We start from the raw sequence: 15,886 nt of genomic DNA, 5'->3' as shown, positions 1-15,886 counted from the left end.
CATCCTGGGCTGCATCGGCAGGAGCGTTGCAGCAGATGGAGGGCAGCGATTCTTCCCCCCTATTCAGCACCGGGGAGGGCACATCTGGAGTCCTGTGTCCAGCTGTGGGCCCCACTGCAGAAAGGATGTGGACACTTTGGAGAGAGTCCAGTGTAGGGCAATGAAAATGGTTGTGGGGCTGGGGGACAGGACTGGTGAGGAGAGGCTGGGGGAACTGGGCTGATTGAGTCTGGAGAAGAGAAGACTGAGGGGGATTGACTAGCAGCCTTCACCACCCTGCAGGGGGGCTGCAAAGAGGATGGAGCTGGGCTGTTCTCAGTGGGACAGATACAGGACAAGGAGCAATGGGCTCAAGCTGCAGCAAGGGAGGTTGAGGTTGGATATTAGGAAAAATAATCTCACGAGGAGGGTGGTGAAATGCTGGAACAGGTTACCCAGAGAGGTGGTGCAGTCTCCACCCTTGGAGGTGTTGAAGACCCAGGTAGACAAATCCTTGTCTGGGATGATGCAGTTGGGGCTGGTCCTGCTTGGAGCAGGGCTTGGACTAGATGTGACCTCCTGAGCTCCCTTCCACCCTCCTTGTCTGCGATTCTGTGAATGTTTCTGCCCAGGGCCACCTGGAAAGTGAGCACCAGCAATGCTGAGCCGGTGCGGTCATTCCCAGTTCCACCCAGACGGCTGCCACTGGGTCGACTTGGGCAGGGTGGGCTGGGGGTCAGTGGCTGAACAGCGATGCATCCCCTACAACTCATGCTCAGCTGAAGGTTTCGGCAGGGACAGCGCTGTGGTGACAGATGGACCCGGGTGTTACAAAAATAGGATCATGCATCTTTAACCACAGCCCCAACTTTGTCAGGCTGTGCATTTTTGATGGCTGGGGGCTCGCCGGCTCGCCAGGGCTCCCACACTTGCCTTCCAGAGCGGCAGCAGCATGGCGGGATGAATATTTCATGCTTGCCCTTGTGTTTTTGGCAGCCTTTTGCTTGTTTGTTGTAGCAGCTTTCACTGCTTCCCCTCTGCTGCCTGTCCAGTGCTACTTCAGCCTGAGCTAATGCCCCGTCCCCCGGGGACCAGCCACTTCGACTCCTGAAAAATTGATGGGGAAGCTGGCAAAAAGCAAGCAGCGGCTGCACGGCCTGGGGAGGAGGCTCGCACGGGGCGGCCAAGCCATGCACGGCCCTGGGGAAGGGATGAAGCAGAGGGGGAGAGATAGGGAGAGGAAGAAGGGGAGGAAAGGAGGGATGCTTGAGGACACATTGCAGCCTGGCCCCAGTCGAGGGGTTACGCTGCTGCCCATCACCCCGGCCTCCAGCTGCCAGATGCAACTACTCCAGCAGGAAAAGGCGATGGTCCTTCAGGCAGCACAAGTCACCTGTGGATCTCGAACAGCTTTGCAAGAGGCTACCGAGGGGCTGGCCATGCCTGGGATGGAGAGCAGCAGCTGCAAGGATGCCAGCAGAGACAGTCAAATAGCCTCCTCCTCCTCTCCCACGGCCCTTTGGCAGCCATGCCCGTGCAAGGGTCTCAAGTCTCACCACAGCTGAGCTCCTCGAGAGCCCTGGGGAGCAGGGAAGTGGCTTCACGCTCTCTGCAGCACAAGGCTGGGACACGGGCGCTGCCCTGGGGCTCACAGCAGCCCTGACGTGGGGTGCATTCCTCCCAGGACCTGCCCCGAGGGGAAGAGGGATCCAGCTTTGCTAAGGGGGTCCCAGCTCCCCTAGGCAGCCGCTGGGGCCTGTCCTGGTTAGCCTTGTTTGGGACAGTGGTGCACGTGCCCCCTTCCGCCAGCCCCACGCAAGCCGGCCTGGGCCCCGCGGGCTTTTACAAAGACATCAGGGACCTCCGCAGCGTGTCTGAGGGGCCGACTTCGGTCTGCTCCCCCCTTCTTTATATCTGCACAGTCCCAAGAGACCCCCCCTGCGAGACACAGCCCCCGCCCCGGGCCAGATCAGCGCCTGGCAGTGCCAGGTGCTGCACGTACGCGTGCACACAAAGACCCCGTGCCCTGGAGAGCCTACAGTCCACATGCACAAGCACACGCACACACACCCTATGCCCTGGAGAGCTTATAGTCCATACACACACACACACACACAGACCCTGTGTCCTGGGGAGCCTACAGTCCACACAGACACACATGCCCATGCACACACATACTCATGCACACTCAGACCCTATGTCCTGGAGAGCTTATACTCCACACACACACACACACACTGAGACCCTGTGTCTTGGGGTACCTACAGTCCACACACACACACATGCACACTCAGACCCTATGCCCTGGAGAGCTTGGAGAGCCAGGGAAGCAGCAGTCGGTCAAATCCCAGTGGGAACCAGTCTCCACTCTGGCCTTCAAGCAGACAAATGGAGCATTGCATTGCGATTTCCCACGCAGGGTCCGTCTACACTGCAGTCATGGGTCCGCTGCTCCTGGAGTTGCACGGATCCAGCTTCACCCTGCCTTATCTGAATACTAATAACAGCAGAGGAGGGCCTGGGCCAGGCTTGCAAAATACATCCCACATCATGCTGCTGTGCGCTGGCTCGTGTCAAGCTGGCATGGCTAGATCTCCTCCACCTTTGACTGCAGCATAGAAATACCCCAACTGGTCCAAACCCCCTTCCTCTACATGCACCCTCTATGGAAGAATTGCGGTTTTTTGGTGGTTTTGTTTTTTTTTTAATTGGCCATTACAGACTCCAGGGACTGCTCCCCACCAGCCTGCCCCATCTCTCCCCGCTTTCGATGCATGGGTACAGAGCGGGCAGTGGGTCCCTGGGGCTGTGCATTACCCCCCGAGCAGCTGGGGACCAGCAGCCCACCTGAATGGCAGAATCCTTACTTAAAACTTAATCAGCAGTTAATGAATATTTCACAAAGACAAACAGGCCAGGTAGATAAGGCGAATCTTTTATTTATGCCCAGCCGGACGGGAGGAAAGAGAGCGATGCATGCACACGGACACCAGAGTCGCACAAACTTTCCTGCCCGGGACTGGGAGGGGTTAGGTACCAAAGATGAACATCAGAGAGAGAGAACTGAATGGACGACAGGCCCCTTTTTTCTCCCGGTCATCCTGGCATCCTCCTTGCGCCCTGGCTCTCCTCTATTTCCTCCCTTGAGGGACTTTGGAGAGGCACGGGTCTGCAGGCTCTCGGGATCTGCTGCTGGCGCTCACCCTTGGTCTCCAACAGGAAAAGTCGTGACTCCACATAACCACCTCCGTCTCTGCTGTGGCACCGAGGGGCATCACCGCTGCTAGTGCCTGCCCCAGAGTCCAGGAGATATGCAGGGGATGCATGCAGGAGGGCTGGGGAAGGCCGACTGCCACAAAGCATGGCCAAATTTCTCTCTGGGCTAAAGCCACGTGAGTAACTACAGAGCCAAACAGGCTCTGGGTGTACACCGGTGCAATCCAGACTAGAAGTCTTCGGCCCAGGGGTGTCACACGAAGTCAGTCCCGTGCCTGGATGCAGGCATGTGGGGTGGAAAGAAAGCAACAGGGGGCTTGTTTTGCTGCCCGAGCCAGCCAGAGCTGTGGGAATAAATGATTTCCGATTGCTTTCTAGATGGAGCAAAATGTTTTTCAAAATCCTCGCTTCGCATCGACTCAACAGGAAGATTTTTCAATGGACCAGAAAGTCACAAATATCATTTTTGCAGTTATTTAAGTTGCAGCAAGGGAAATTGAGGTTGGATATTAGGAAAAACTCTCCCAGGAGGAGGGTGGTGGAAGAGGTTACCCGGAGCGGTGGGGGAGTCTCCATCCGTGGAGGTGTTGAAGACCCGGGCAGACAAAGCCTTGGCTGGGATGATGTAGGTGGGGCTGGGCCTGGGCTGGACTAGATGTGACCTCCGGAGCTCCCTTCACACCCTCCTTGTCTACGATTGTCCTCTCTGGTCCCACAAAACACTGTGTTCTGGACTTTTCTTTTCTTTTTTTTTTCTTTCTTTTTTTTGAGGGGGAGGGATTTTCCCTCCATTTTATTTGAAAAAAAAAACCCACCATAAAGGTCTTCTAAAAAATATGCATCATCACCCCCCATAAAAACATCCATTTTTTTTTCCGAAACATCGAGACAAAACTTTGGTTCAGTTTGCTGAAAGGGACGCACATTTGCACGACATTTTGCACCACCCAAAACGGCACTTTTAAGGTGAAAAATGTGCTCGGCTCTGCTCCTAAGTGGCGAGTCCCAACCAGGGTGCTGCAGCACCCTGGGGTGCCTTGAGATCCTTTCAGTGTTAGCACTGAAGATCGACCCCGAGTTTTCCAATGGAGCATTAAAATCATCCTGCCCTGTCGAGGTCTTTCGGCCTTCTTTGCAACAGAATTGCTCGACTATTTTTCTGTATTTAAAGAAAATAATGAAAGCGAAGAGCCTGCATTGCTGGAGGGGTGCTGCGAGTCCCCCAAGGGCTGCCGCCCATCTCTTGAGGGGTGCCTTGATGTTGAGCCCCGCTGTCCTAACCCCTGCACTGTGCCGGGTGCAGGAGACGTGGCTGCTCTCCCCAGGCTCAGCTGGCCTGCCACGGTGGCTGCAGAAAGGACTCCGAGTAGTTGCAGGAGCTTGACGCCACCGGTGCCCCCTCCCGCTCCGAATCTGGGTCTCGGTTTGTTCCCTCGGGAGCTATTTCCAGGGCCGAGAGGACATGAAGGTGGTGGGAGGACAGAGGGGTAATGCAAAGCGACGGAGAGGGCTCGGGAGCATGGAGGCGCTCAGGTGCGCACAGCCAGGAGGAAGGGACCTGGCTCCGATCCGGTCAGCAGAAAGGGGAAATCTGGGCAGCAGCACAGGGAAGGATGGGGGGTGAAGGGCCTGCTCCAAAACCTGGGGAGGGCGGAGGAAGCCGGGGGTAGATTGCTGAAGTCTCAGTGCAACAGCTGAATAGAAGAAATGCTTTTAAAAAAGCAATCCTGGTCTCGACCCCCTACCCCCCGAAAAAAATCACCAATTCCCAGGTGGAAACGCATCGCCACGCCTGGGCCCAAACCCAGGTGGAGGTAAGGGAGCGGACACAGGTGAGGGTCCCATGGTTGCAATGCTCCCCAGGAAGCATCAGCACCTTCCCAAAGCGGCGCTGAGTTTGTGAACAGCGTTTAGCAGACGGCCTGCATTTGCCCACGAATCAACCATTCTCCCCGGGCCCCAAAGTCACCCGGCCCTAGGCAGAGCTGGTCTATCGACCCCAATGTTACTTGGAGCTGGTACTAAATTGCACGGCATGGCCGTTTATAGTGGCCCATCTCCAAAGAGCTGCAGAGCCCGGGGAGTATTAACAAGGCTCCCAGCCAGCTTTATGAGGCTGCAAGAGCTCACCTCTTCCAAAATGCTTCATCTAGTCCGTGCCTCAGTTTCCCCACCTGTAAAATGGAAGTAAGCATCTTCTTTCTTCCGTACTGCCCGTTCTGACTGTACGCCCTTCGAGGCAGAGATGGTCTTTCCCATTGCATACGTACAGCACCTTGCACAACGGAGTTACGACAGCAGCTGGGGCCTCTGGGCACTGCTGGGACGTGAATAATAACGCTTTAGTGTTAAGCGGCAAGGGCAATATTACGCCAGAAAGAAAATGGGGTGCACCCAGTTAGGACTACACACCTGCCACTGAAATGCAGCCACTTCTGGGAGGGGTCGTGGCTCGCGTGGCTCACACGTGGCAGACAGCTGAGCCGAGGCGCCACGTAGCAAGCACGTGTTCCCTCTGTAATCCACGTGTAATTAAATCCAGCGTGGCCACGCCGCGCGGGCTGACATTTAACCGGCATCTGAAGAGATGCTCACTAGAAAGGCGTTAATTACCCAGCTTATTAGATGTCCGCATTATTAACATAACCCTGACGGAATTAACTTGATACAAACTATCCCACAAATATTAATTGCCTAAAACTTCCTCGTAACGGGGAGGTATTAATAAGACGGTAATTATGTATGGATTGTATAGCCGCGAGTTAACGACGTGGCAGTTTGATTTGTCTCTCCGAAACGCGATAAACCCAAGGAAGTGTTCTCCGAACAATCAATTGATATTTAATTAACGGACAGAACCTGTCGGAGTAAATCTAAATTAAACGCCCGCGACGTCTCGTTTAAAGCGTTATGACAAAGGCTCCCGACTTTGCGGCGGGCGGCAGCGAGGCCCAGGCGACGGGGGGCCACCACCGCAGAGCCACGGAGGACACCGCTGCGGCTCACTCTGCAATGATTAAATGTTGCACGGAGCCAACGACAGAGCACGGGGGCACGTCTTTCGGGGCAGGCGTGAATAGAAAGAGGGGCTAACGCGTGGCTCCTCAACAAGCAACAAGCCCTTCTGCTCCATCGCCGGCCCCGAGCCCCATTTCTACTTCCCTCCTGTTAGCGTGCTTGCAATCCCAGTGCATCTCAGGCACCTACCCCAGTATAACTTCCACTGGTTTGCACCCCAAGATGAGGGAGAGACACGCAAGCAGCTAGCCTGGGCAAGAAGAGAGTTTAAATGGTAATCCCACCTGTTTGCCTTCTGCAAACAGCTCCCCCAGGGTGGACCTGGACCGATGCCACCTAAACCGGTGTAGTTGACCCCACCTGTGCTTTCCAGAGACGGGATCAAAGAGTTACCCCTGTTTAGCGGCTGGTGTTGCCCGTCTGCTGCTTATGCTGGATTGGACGTGTCACCAGGCCGTGCCCCAAATGAAACCCCAGCTGCACGAGCACAGGAGTCTTCCCTGGAGCAGCAAGTCTTTGGACGGGGGGTCTGGAGGGCAGCACAGAGAGGGGCCCGGCGTGCCAGTGCAATACCTGTGGGACTCGCTGCCTTCCCCTAAGCGCGCCGGCCCTGCCCCCTTCCCTTCCCTTCCCCACGGCGGATGCAGATGGCAGGCACCGTGCAGCCCTCGATTAGCTCTTGGCAGCCGGGGCTCCTGGAGCGGTGGCTGCTGGTGGGGCTTCTCCAGCTCCTGCATTAGGCCGCGCTCCAAAACCTTCTGAAAATCCACTAATATACTTGCTGGCCGGCTCCTTGCTGGGGTGGGGGCGGGGAGCGATGGCAGGGGAGAGACTGACCGGGAGGGAGCCGGGTTTCCTTCCACAGCCCTAGGCCGGAGGGGGAACAAGTCCTTCCTCGGGGTGCCCCCCCACCACCCCAGCCCCACAGGTCCCTCCTAGCGGGTTGATCTGGCCCAGCTCCATAATGTCCCTGACACCGACTTGCTATACGGCCCTGGGAAAATCACCTCATCTCTGCTCCCCGCCGGCTCTGTTTGCATTGCCAGGTCCCTAGGGCAAAGTGCCTCTCGCCCTGGGTCTGTGCAGCACCGAGCACCACGGCAGCAAGGCCTCATCCAGAAGCCACTGTCATGCAAACCGAACAGAAGAGCAGCACGGGGAGGTGCCGCTAGCCCCACTGTAGAGCCAGGAATACCGAGGTCTGACAGGTGAGGTGTTGCACTGCTGGGGTAGGACCTGGGAGTCTTGGCTCTAAGTGTCCTGAGCGCGACAGACCGCCGCTCTTTTTAACCCTTACGATCTAACCCCGCCATTTAACAGGCTTCGGCTTAGCACGTGGAAGGATGAGACTGAACGTGAACCTCGTTATGAGTCAGGCACTCGCCCTGCACTCTCATCGCCCCCCTCCCCATCACCACAGGCTGTGATGCAGGGTAGCAGGGCATTATCCCCATTGTACAGCCAAGGACAGCGAGGCCCAGAGAGATGAAGTGACTTGCCCAAGGCTTCACAGGGAGTCTGTGGCAGAAGCAGGACTGGAATCCAGTCCAGGCCTTTGCCACAAACTCACCCGGCCTCCCCTGCACAGGACTGGGGCCTTTTCTTTTCCTACCTGTTATACCGGGATTACACTTTTATTCTGGTAGAAGGCCATCCTTCAGGGGGATACACCCACACCGCTCGACTGACTTAAACTAAAGCTTTTGGATGGAAAAAGAGGACAGAAAGGAAAGTGCGGGAGCAGCAATCAGAAACAAAGCACCGATGCAGACACGAGCTGTGAACTCCCCACAGCTCGCGCCCCCGCTTTGTCTCCCCCGTTTACCAGAGACCGCAGCCCGCGTGCAGCCCCGTGCAGCGAAGGCAGCTCAAGCAGATTTAACTTTATTAGAAAATGTTCGAAGTCATAAAACAGAGATGACAACGCCATAAGGGAAATGCAGAGTGCCCGAGCGAGAGACTAACGTAAGAGGGATGGGGCCAGGGAGGGGGAACGCAACCATCATCGCCACTCCAGGTGCTGCTAGCTTTACAGGCCACCCTCACCCTCACCCCCAGGCAAAGCTGCCGTCTCCCTCTGGAGAAGGGACCGTGAAAGATCCCTGCTCGCTCTCCTTTCTGCACGGGGAAGGGGTGGATATGTTGGCGTCTTCATGCCAGCAAGGCTAGGGGTGAGCCCAGGGCAGGGAGCCGTGGGTCGGCACGGGAGGCATTAGTGGAGCAGTGGGGATTTCCAGGCTAGAAGAGAAGGGGGCGATAGGTCTGGACCCCTCAGGCCTGATCATCACCTCTCGTGATCCTAGCAGCATCCCCGGTGCTACCCTCCCACCAAACCCAGCCCTGAGGCCAAGCCCTTTCCTTGGACAGGAAACCTCTACTCCCAATAGGCACGTCTACATGTGTGCTTTAGTGTGCATTCACCTATTTTAATGCGCCTTAAAGCGACACTTAAAAAGCCATGCTCTTTAGTGAACGCACATTGAGACAAGCTAACGTGCATTTTCTTAGGACCTCACAATGGAGGTACTAGATTTAATGCGCATTAACTAAAGCACTTGAATGCACGTGTAGATGCATGCAATGTCTCTGCCAGGAAGGACACAGCAAGGGCTGATGGTCAGCACCAAGGAGGGAGTTTGGAAGACAACCTGCTTTCAGAGCTTGATGCCCTGTCCTGCCCGTCTGCAAAGGAGGAACACGCGTCCCTCCCCACCACCGACGGCGGCTGCAAGGTTCAGCACAGGTGCACTGAGAAAGGGGATTAAAACCAGAGCCTCGTGCTTTGGTCCCACTGGCATCACCCCAGCCCCCTTAGCGTGCATGGAGCATTAGCACCGGGTACCGCCGGCTTGGGGTGGGTGAGCCGGTACTACGGGCCGGGGGTGGGCTGATGCATGCGCTCCTCTGTGGGTGGCACCGGGCTCTTCCCCCCCTCTTCCCCCTTTGGCTCCTCTGTAAATTTAAAATGACAATGAGTTTATTTTGGTTGGTGTAAAATCGCAGCTTGCGTTCCCAGGGAGCCGGCATCTGTCAAGAGAGCGGAGCTGCTCCGCACTCGGCGGAGAGGGGGGAGACGGCGCCCCCTCCATAAACCCGGGTGTTGGGCGCACGTGACGGCAGCGGTGACCCCCGTGCACAGAGCCGTGCACGAGGTCCAAAACCAACACATCTCTGGGGATTAAAGCCAGAAGGGACCATTGCAGCATCTAGTCCCGCGATTCTTGACCGAGTTAGTTTTGGAGACCGGGTGCTGCTCGATTCACGAGAGCTATGGAGGGAGGCGTGAGTCCAGCGCAGGGTGCCTCGAGTGCAAAAAGGGTGAGAGCCGCTGATCTAGTCCACGCTTCTGCACGGCCCAGCTTGTGACAAGGTCCCAGGCTTGATACGGGGGAAATACCTTCCCCGCCGAGACCTCGCAGATCTAGCTCGAAAGCAATGCAGAGTCCTCCCACCACGTGGCCCTTGAGCAGTTGCTCCCGTGATGAATCCCCTTTGTTAAGCATTTGTACCCGATTCCGGTCTCATAAGTAGCTGGCCTCGGCTCCCAGCCCATGGGCTCGTGCTCTGCCTTCCCCTACCACATTCAAGGCTGCTTAATGCCCGGCATCGTCTTCCTAGGAAGCATTGCGTCGCTTCTCAGAGCTCAAGGGCCTGCGCGGAGCAGGTCTCTCCCACAACATGTCTCTCTCTAGCTTTTGAATCGTTTCGGCAGCTATCCGAAGTAAGGCTGCAAGGGACCTTGAGATTTCATAGGTTTCATAGACATTCGGGCTGGAAGGGACCTCGGAAGATCATCGAGTCCAGCCCCCCGCCCAAAGGGCAGGACGTCAGCTGGGGTCATAGGATCCCAGCAAGATAAGCATCCAGTTTCATCTTGAAGGTGTTCAATGAAGGCGCTTGAACCACCTCCGGCGGCAGGCTGTTCCAGACCTTGGGGGCTCGGACAGTAAAGAAATTCTTCCTTACGTCCAGCCTGAAACGATCTTGTAGTAGTTTGTGACCATTCGTCCTCGTCATCCCTTGGGGCGCTCTGGTGAACAAACCTTCCCCCAGATACTGGTGGCCACCCCTGATAAACTTGTAGGTGGCCATCAGATCACCCCTGAGCCTGCGCTTTTCCAGGCTAAAGAGCCCCAGGGCTCTCAGCCTGTCATCGTAGGGTCTGCTTCCCTGACCTCTGATCATGCGCGTGGCTCTCCTCTGGACTCTCTCAAGCTTCTCCACATCCTTTTTGAATTGTGGAGCCCAAAACTGGACGCAGTACTCCAGCTGTGGCCTCACTAAGGCCGAGTACAGGGGGAGAATGATGTCCCGGGATTTGCTTGAGAAGCATCTATGGATGCAAGCCAGCGTTTTGGTCGCTTTACTAGCCGCAGCATCGCATTGCAGGCTCATGTTCATCTTGTGGTCAATGATGACCCCCAAGTCTCTTTCTTCCTTAGCGCTAGCCAACATAGCACTGCCGAGCCTATAAGGATACTGCGGGTTTTTCTTCCCAAGGTGGAGAACCTTGCATTTATCGGTGTTGAACACCATGAGATTCTCGTCCGCCCACTTGCTGAGCCTGTCCAGGTCAGCCTGGATCATCCGCCTGTCTTCTGGTGTGGATGCTTTGCCCCAAAGTTTGGTGTCATCGGCGAACTTGGCCAGTCCGCTTCTGACTCCAGTGTCCACATCATTAATGAAGATGTTGAACAGTATGGGTCCAAGGACAGATCCTTGGTGGACCCCACTGGTCACAGGACACCACGATGAGTGACTTCCATCAACCACCACCCTCTGGGTCCGACCCCGGAGCCAATTTTCCAGCCAGTGGATCGTGGGGGACCCAAGGTGACAATTGGCCAGTTTCTCCAAGAGACGATCATGGGACACCAGATCGAAGGCTTTTTTGAAGTCAAGATATATGACATCAATCTCATCTCCCTTGTCCAGGTGATAGGTCACCTGGTCGTAGAAGGAAATGAGATTGGTCAAGCAAGACCTACCCGCAACAAACCCGTGCTGCCTATCCCTTAAGATGTTGGCGTCGGCCAGTCCATTAAGGATGGCCTCCTTAATAAACTTTTCTAAGATCTTCCCCGGGATAGAAGTCAGGCTGATGGGCCCACACCGAGAGATCGCCTCGTCCAAGCACCCTTGGTGCTATTAGCACCATGCCCTAACCAAATCCTCCCGGGTTTTCCTTCCTAAAACCAGCACCCTGCATTCAACACCAGACACTCAGGGCCATATATTGGGATGGATTAGTTGACCCTGGAGGTCCCCGCACGACTCTTTACAGAGGGACCTCCTACACGTGGCCACGTCGTGCTGCCTCTCGAACCCTTCACCCCAGCCTGGAAGAGCTGAGAGGCATGATGGCAATACTGCAGCGATGCCACGAGGATGCATGTCGCATCACTGCCCCTCCCAGGGAGAATCAGACCTGCTTTGCTGCGTGTCAAAGCCACCGTACTGCTAGTGACAAGCAGATGCTCTTATGCTCTGGGGGAAAGGATCTGTGCATTGGCAGTGGTGGCTGCGGGGAGTTTTATCCTTGCTTTTGGGTAGATATGGGGAGCAGCGTGGTGATTTCTCGGACTATGAAACCACAGCAAGGTGCTCTTAGCAGCGCAGCCCCCGTTTCTTATTCAACAGGAGACAGAGGGAGGGAACTGCACCAAGACATGAGGCTGAAGGCTGGGTACGCATCAAGCTCCCATAGGGTCCTAGGTAAGACCTAGGATATTTTGCTTGCCGCAAGGTTTCCAAAGCTGGAGACACCACCCCTCTCTGGGCACGGCTACCACCTTCGGAGTTGACATTTCTTCCCAACATCCAAGCCAAACCTCCCCTCTTGCATTTAGACCTGTGACTTCTGGTCCTGGCCCCAGCGTCATCGAGAGCAGAGGATTGCTAGTCTCCTGATAACAACCCTTTTTGTACTTGGAAGCTGTTATCAAATCCCTGCCTAGTCTTCTCCAGCCTAAATAAAATCACAGAAAATGAGGGTTGAAGGGAGCTCAGGAGGGCACGTCTAGTCCAACCCCTGCTCCAAGCGGGACCAGCCCCAACTACATCATCCCAGACAAGGCTTTGGCTTCAAAACCTCCAAGGATGGAGATGCCACCACCTCTCTGGGTAACCTGTCCCAGTGCTTTACTACCCTCCTAACAAGAAAGTTTTTCCTAACATCCAACTTCAACTTCCCTTGCTGCAGCTTGAGCCCATTGCTCCTTGTCCTGCCATCTGCCCCTGCTGAGACCAGTCCAGCCCCATCCTCTTTCATCCCACCAGATATCGCCGGATGTCCCAAACTTTCCGTGTCGATCAGTGCTGGGCTCTTCCCAGTTTGTCCACATCATTTTCAAAGTACGTGCCCCAGACTGGACACAGTCCTCCAAGTGAGGCCTACCCAGTGCTGAACAGAGGGGGGGAAAATAGCTTCACTAGGCTGTCGCCTACAACAGCTTATGCCTCTTTGAACAAGTTAGTCTCAAAGGTGCTCACCTGTCTTGCCTTCTGGGACGCTATGCATGCATCCCCGCGTGCTACGAGCTTCTTTGGCAGCAATGCCTCACTGTTGGCTCCCACGGGCAAATGCAATGCGGATACGGCAGACAGCATGAAAGCAGCAGGGGAAAACAGATAAACCAGCGCTTCCAAGAGCTTTGCTCCGTCTCCAAACCGGTTTCTTGGCCGCGGCAGTGACTTTGTCTCCCACCGCACGACTATGTAGTACATCCAGCGACCGCTCGAGCAGCCTCTGGCATGTCACCTTGGCAAATCCGTTTGGAGTCTGAATGCACAACGTCACCCACTTCTCTACGGACACCTGCAGATGAGTCCAAACTCACCAGATGTGCTTCTCCCTGGCAGAAGCCCTCGTGCTCTTCCAGGTGTTTTCTAGAGCGCAGGATCCAGAAAAGCAGAGCTGGCAGGGCACGCTGGAGATGACACCCCCTCCAAGCCCCTGCTCAAGGCAGGATCGTCCCTGTCCACACCAACCCAGCCAAGCTCTTAAAAAAAGCCCCAAAAACTTTACCTGCTCTCCAGGGAATCTGCCCCAATGCTGAAGCCCCCTCAGAGCTGGAAAACTCCTCTTAATATCCACCCGGGTGTTTTCAGCTACTGATGCAACCCGTTTGCTGAGCCCAGAGGCAAAGTGCGCTGGTCTCCAACCCCCTGCACCTCCCCGAGAGCCTTTTCTTGGTTTTCAATGCAGATGAATAACTCAATCCTCCCAACACATGGCATAAGGCTCATTTTAAAGGAGAGATCAGGGAATTTTATTAGCAGCTCGTTCTCCTCCTACTTCAGAGCTCCCACATTCGCATCCAGGATTGAGGGCTTTTTTGTATTATCTATACGTTTGCTCCAGCAAATTCATCTCCTTGCCTCTGATAAGACTTCTTCTCACCCAAAAAGAAGCAGAGCTAAGGCAGGCTTCCCCTCCTCATCCTCTGTGATGAAAGTTGATGCAAATAAATCACTTATTCTTAGGGATAGATCGATCGATCAATCTCTTACTAATATAGAGATTCTTAGTAATAGAAAGTCCTTAAGTCTCTAAAGACCCAGCCCCATCCCCTCCGAGCTCCCTCCCAGTCCCTGCTTTTGAGATACTTCAAGAACTTCATAATTTTAGCAATTTGCTCTTCCAAACCCCATTCTGGTCCTGCCCACCTCCCTCCCCCTTGCTGCCTGCTGCCATTGGGGTCCCAGATGATGGTTTTCGGGGTGTCCGAATGCACCGACACGCACACCCACAGCCTCGTCCCATACAGCCGCTCTTTGCAGTTGACCCCAGGAACATTTTCAACAAAAAAGTCATTTTTAAACTCATGGCAATGTGCTCCCAACAGCATGTGGAAAGCCTGCCTTGTAAGGCCAGAGATCAGTTTGCTCCTGAAGACCAGCCGTGATGTATCCGCCGCAGGCCCACAAGCACACGCAGCCCCCCTTCCTCGTTAAGGATCCTAGGTCTGGAAGTGTATAATTAGTGACACCACTAGAGGGCATTCGAAGCACCACGTGAACGTGTCACAGGACAAACGCGGGTCATTTTTCAAGAGATGCCCAGCAGAAATAGCTCAGGGGCACAGGCAGATTGCTACCCCCATGCCAGGGCTTTTTTACAAGTCCGAGACAGCCTTGCAACCTCTTTGGAGCAGGAAAACTTGTCTCTTCGCTGTCACAGAAACATCTGGCAACCACTGGGCAATGCTTCTGGGGCGGCGGTTGGACTAGACCAGCGGCGGTCTACCTTTTTGGTGGGTGTTTAGCAAGTTAGCCCCCAGTTTCCCCAAGCATCACTCTGATGCCCTTCCCCTGCCCAGTTTGTTACTCTGCTTCCCACCCCCCGCCCAACCTGCTCTGCTTTCTGCCCCTGCCGGATCTGCTACATCCCCCTTGGGGCAAACATCCCTCGGACTGACCACCCCAGGCTAAACGACCCTTGAGGTCCCGTTAACTCTGCGATTCAGTAAATGGCAGCCGCGACGGGCAAACCATCACCAAGGGCAGGTGTCCAAAGTCAGGCCCTTTGCATTCATGATTAAAAGCATTGCTCTTAATGACTGGTATTGCAGGAGAGCCTGTAAGCTGCAGCGGTGACTTGGGCCATGCTTCCCTATGGGGACAGGCACATGGGGGGAGTGGGTTTTTGCCAAGAGCTGGCAGTCTACTACTCCGACTTTACGCAGGGGCATGAAGGTGGAAGAGATTAAACGCTTCAATTAGACAGACCGGGGTAACGATCACAGCATGGCACGTTCTCGCCAGAGCAGGTGCGCTCCTCAGAGCCAAGGGAAAGCCCGTGCATCTTAGCCAGCACCACAGACAGACGATGCAGGGTCGTTTGCTTGGGGAGAAAAGCTTGACAGCAAAGTTTAGGTGGACCTACGGGCTCCAAACCCAGGCGGCACGTGGCAGCACCTCAAAATACGCTTCCTTTTTATGATGGTTTCATCACGTTCGAGTCACCGCAGGCATTGTGAATGGGGGAGAGCAATGGAAATGATAAGTCCTGGTGCACTTTGGTCTACACGTTCCCATTGAGTTACTACAGGGGAATCATTAAAAGTGGTTTCTATCATTTAATGTTTAGGGCGGTTTTTCACTCTACTTACCCTTTGCCCTCGACTCGGAGAGGGCAGGAAAATGACCTTCCTCCCTTTCGCTTCGACTCCCTAGCTCCTGGTTGTGCTCTGATCTTCCCCATAGGGGACTCTCCAGGCCTCGTTACACCCTCCGCCGCGAGCTGCACAAACGTTGATCGGTGCCATCTGCACATGAGCTTGCTGACATCCAAAACCCTGCTAAGAGTCGTGGATTTAAAAAAAAAAAAAAAAAATGGTTTAAACCAAAGACAAGAAAACCCAAAACCTGGCCCCGAAGCCCCTGGAAGCGTCATGGAAAAGAACTTGGCGAGCAAAACGCTTCACCCCTCGCATTTATATAACAGTCCTTTTTCCTCCATAAATCACCTCCTGGAAGATTTAGCTGTTTCGAGGTTTTGTAACCTCTCTGGCTACCGCAGCAGGAGCGGCCCCGTCCAGCTGCAGTTTCGGCGCGCGCCCTCGTGCTGAAAGAGGTGATTTTTCTTTGGCGCAGCTGCATGCTTTGCTAATATTATATACACACACACACACACATATACACATACATACACACATTTAATTATAAATAA

This window comes from Alligator mississippiensis, chromosome 3, assembly GCF_030867095.1.
Source record: "Alligator mississippiensis isolate rAllMis1 chromosome 3, rAllMis1, whole genome shotgun sequence".
Taxonomy (NCBI): domain Eukaryota; kingdom Metazoa; phylum Chordata; order Crocodylia; family Alligatoridae; genus Alligator; species Alligator mississippiensis.
The sequence above is the reverse complement of the archived record's forward strand: the minus strand, read 5'-3'. Positions refer to the sequence as shown.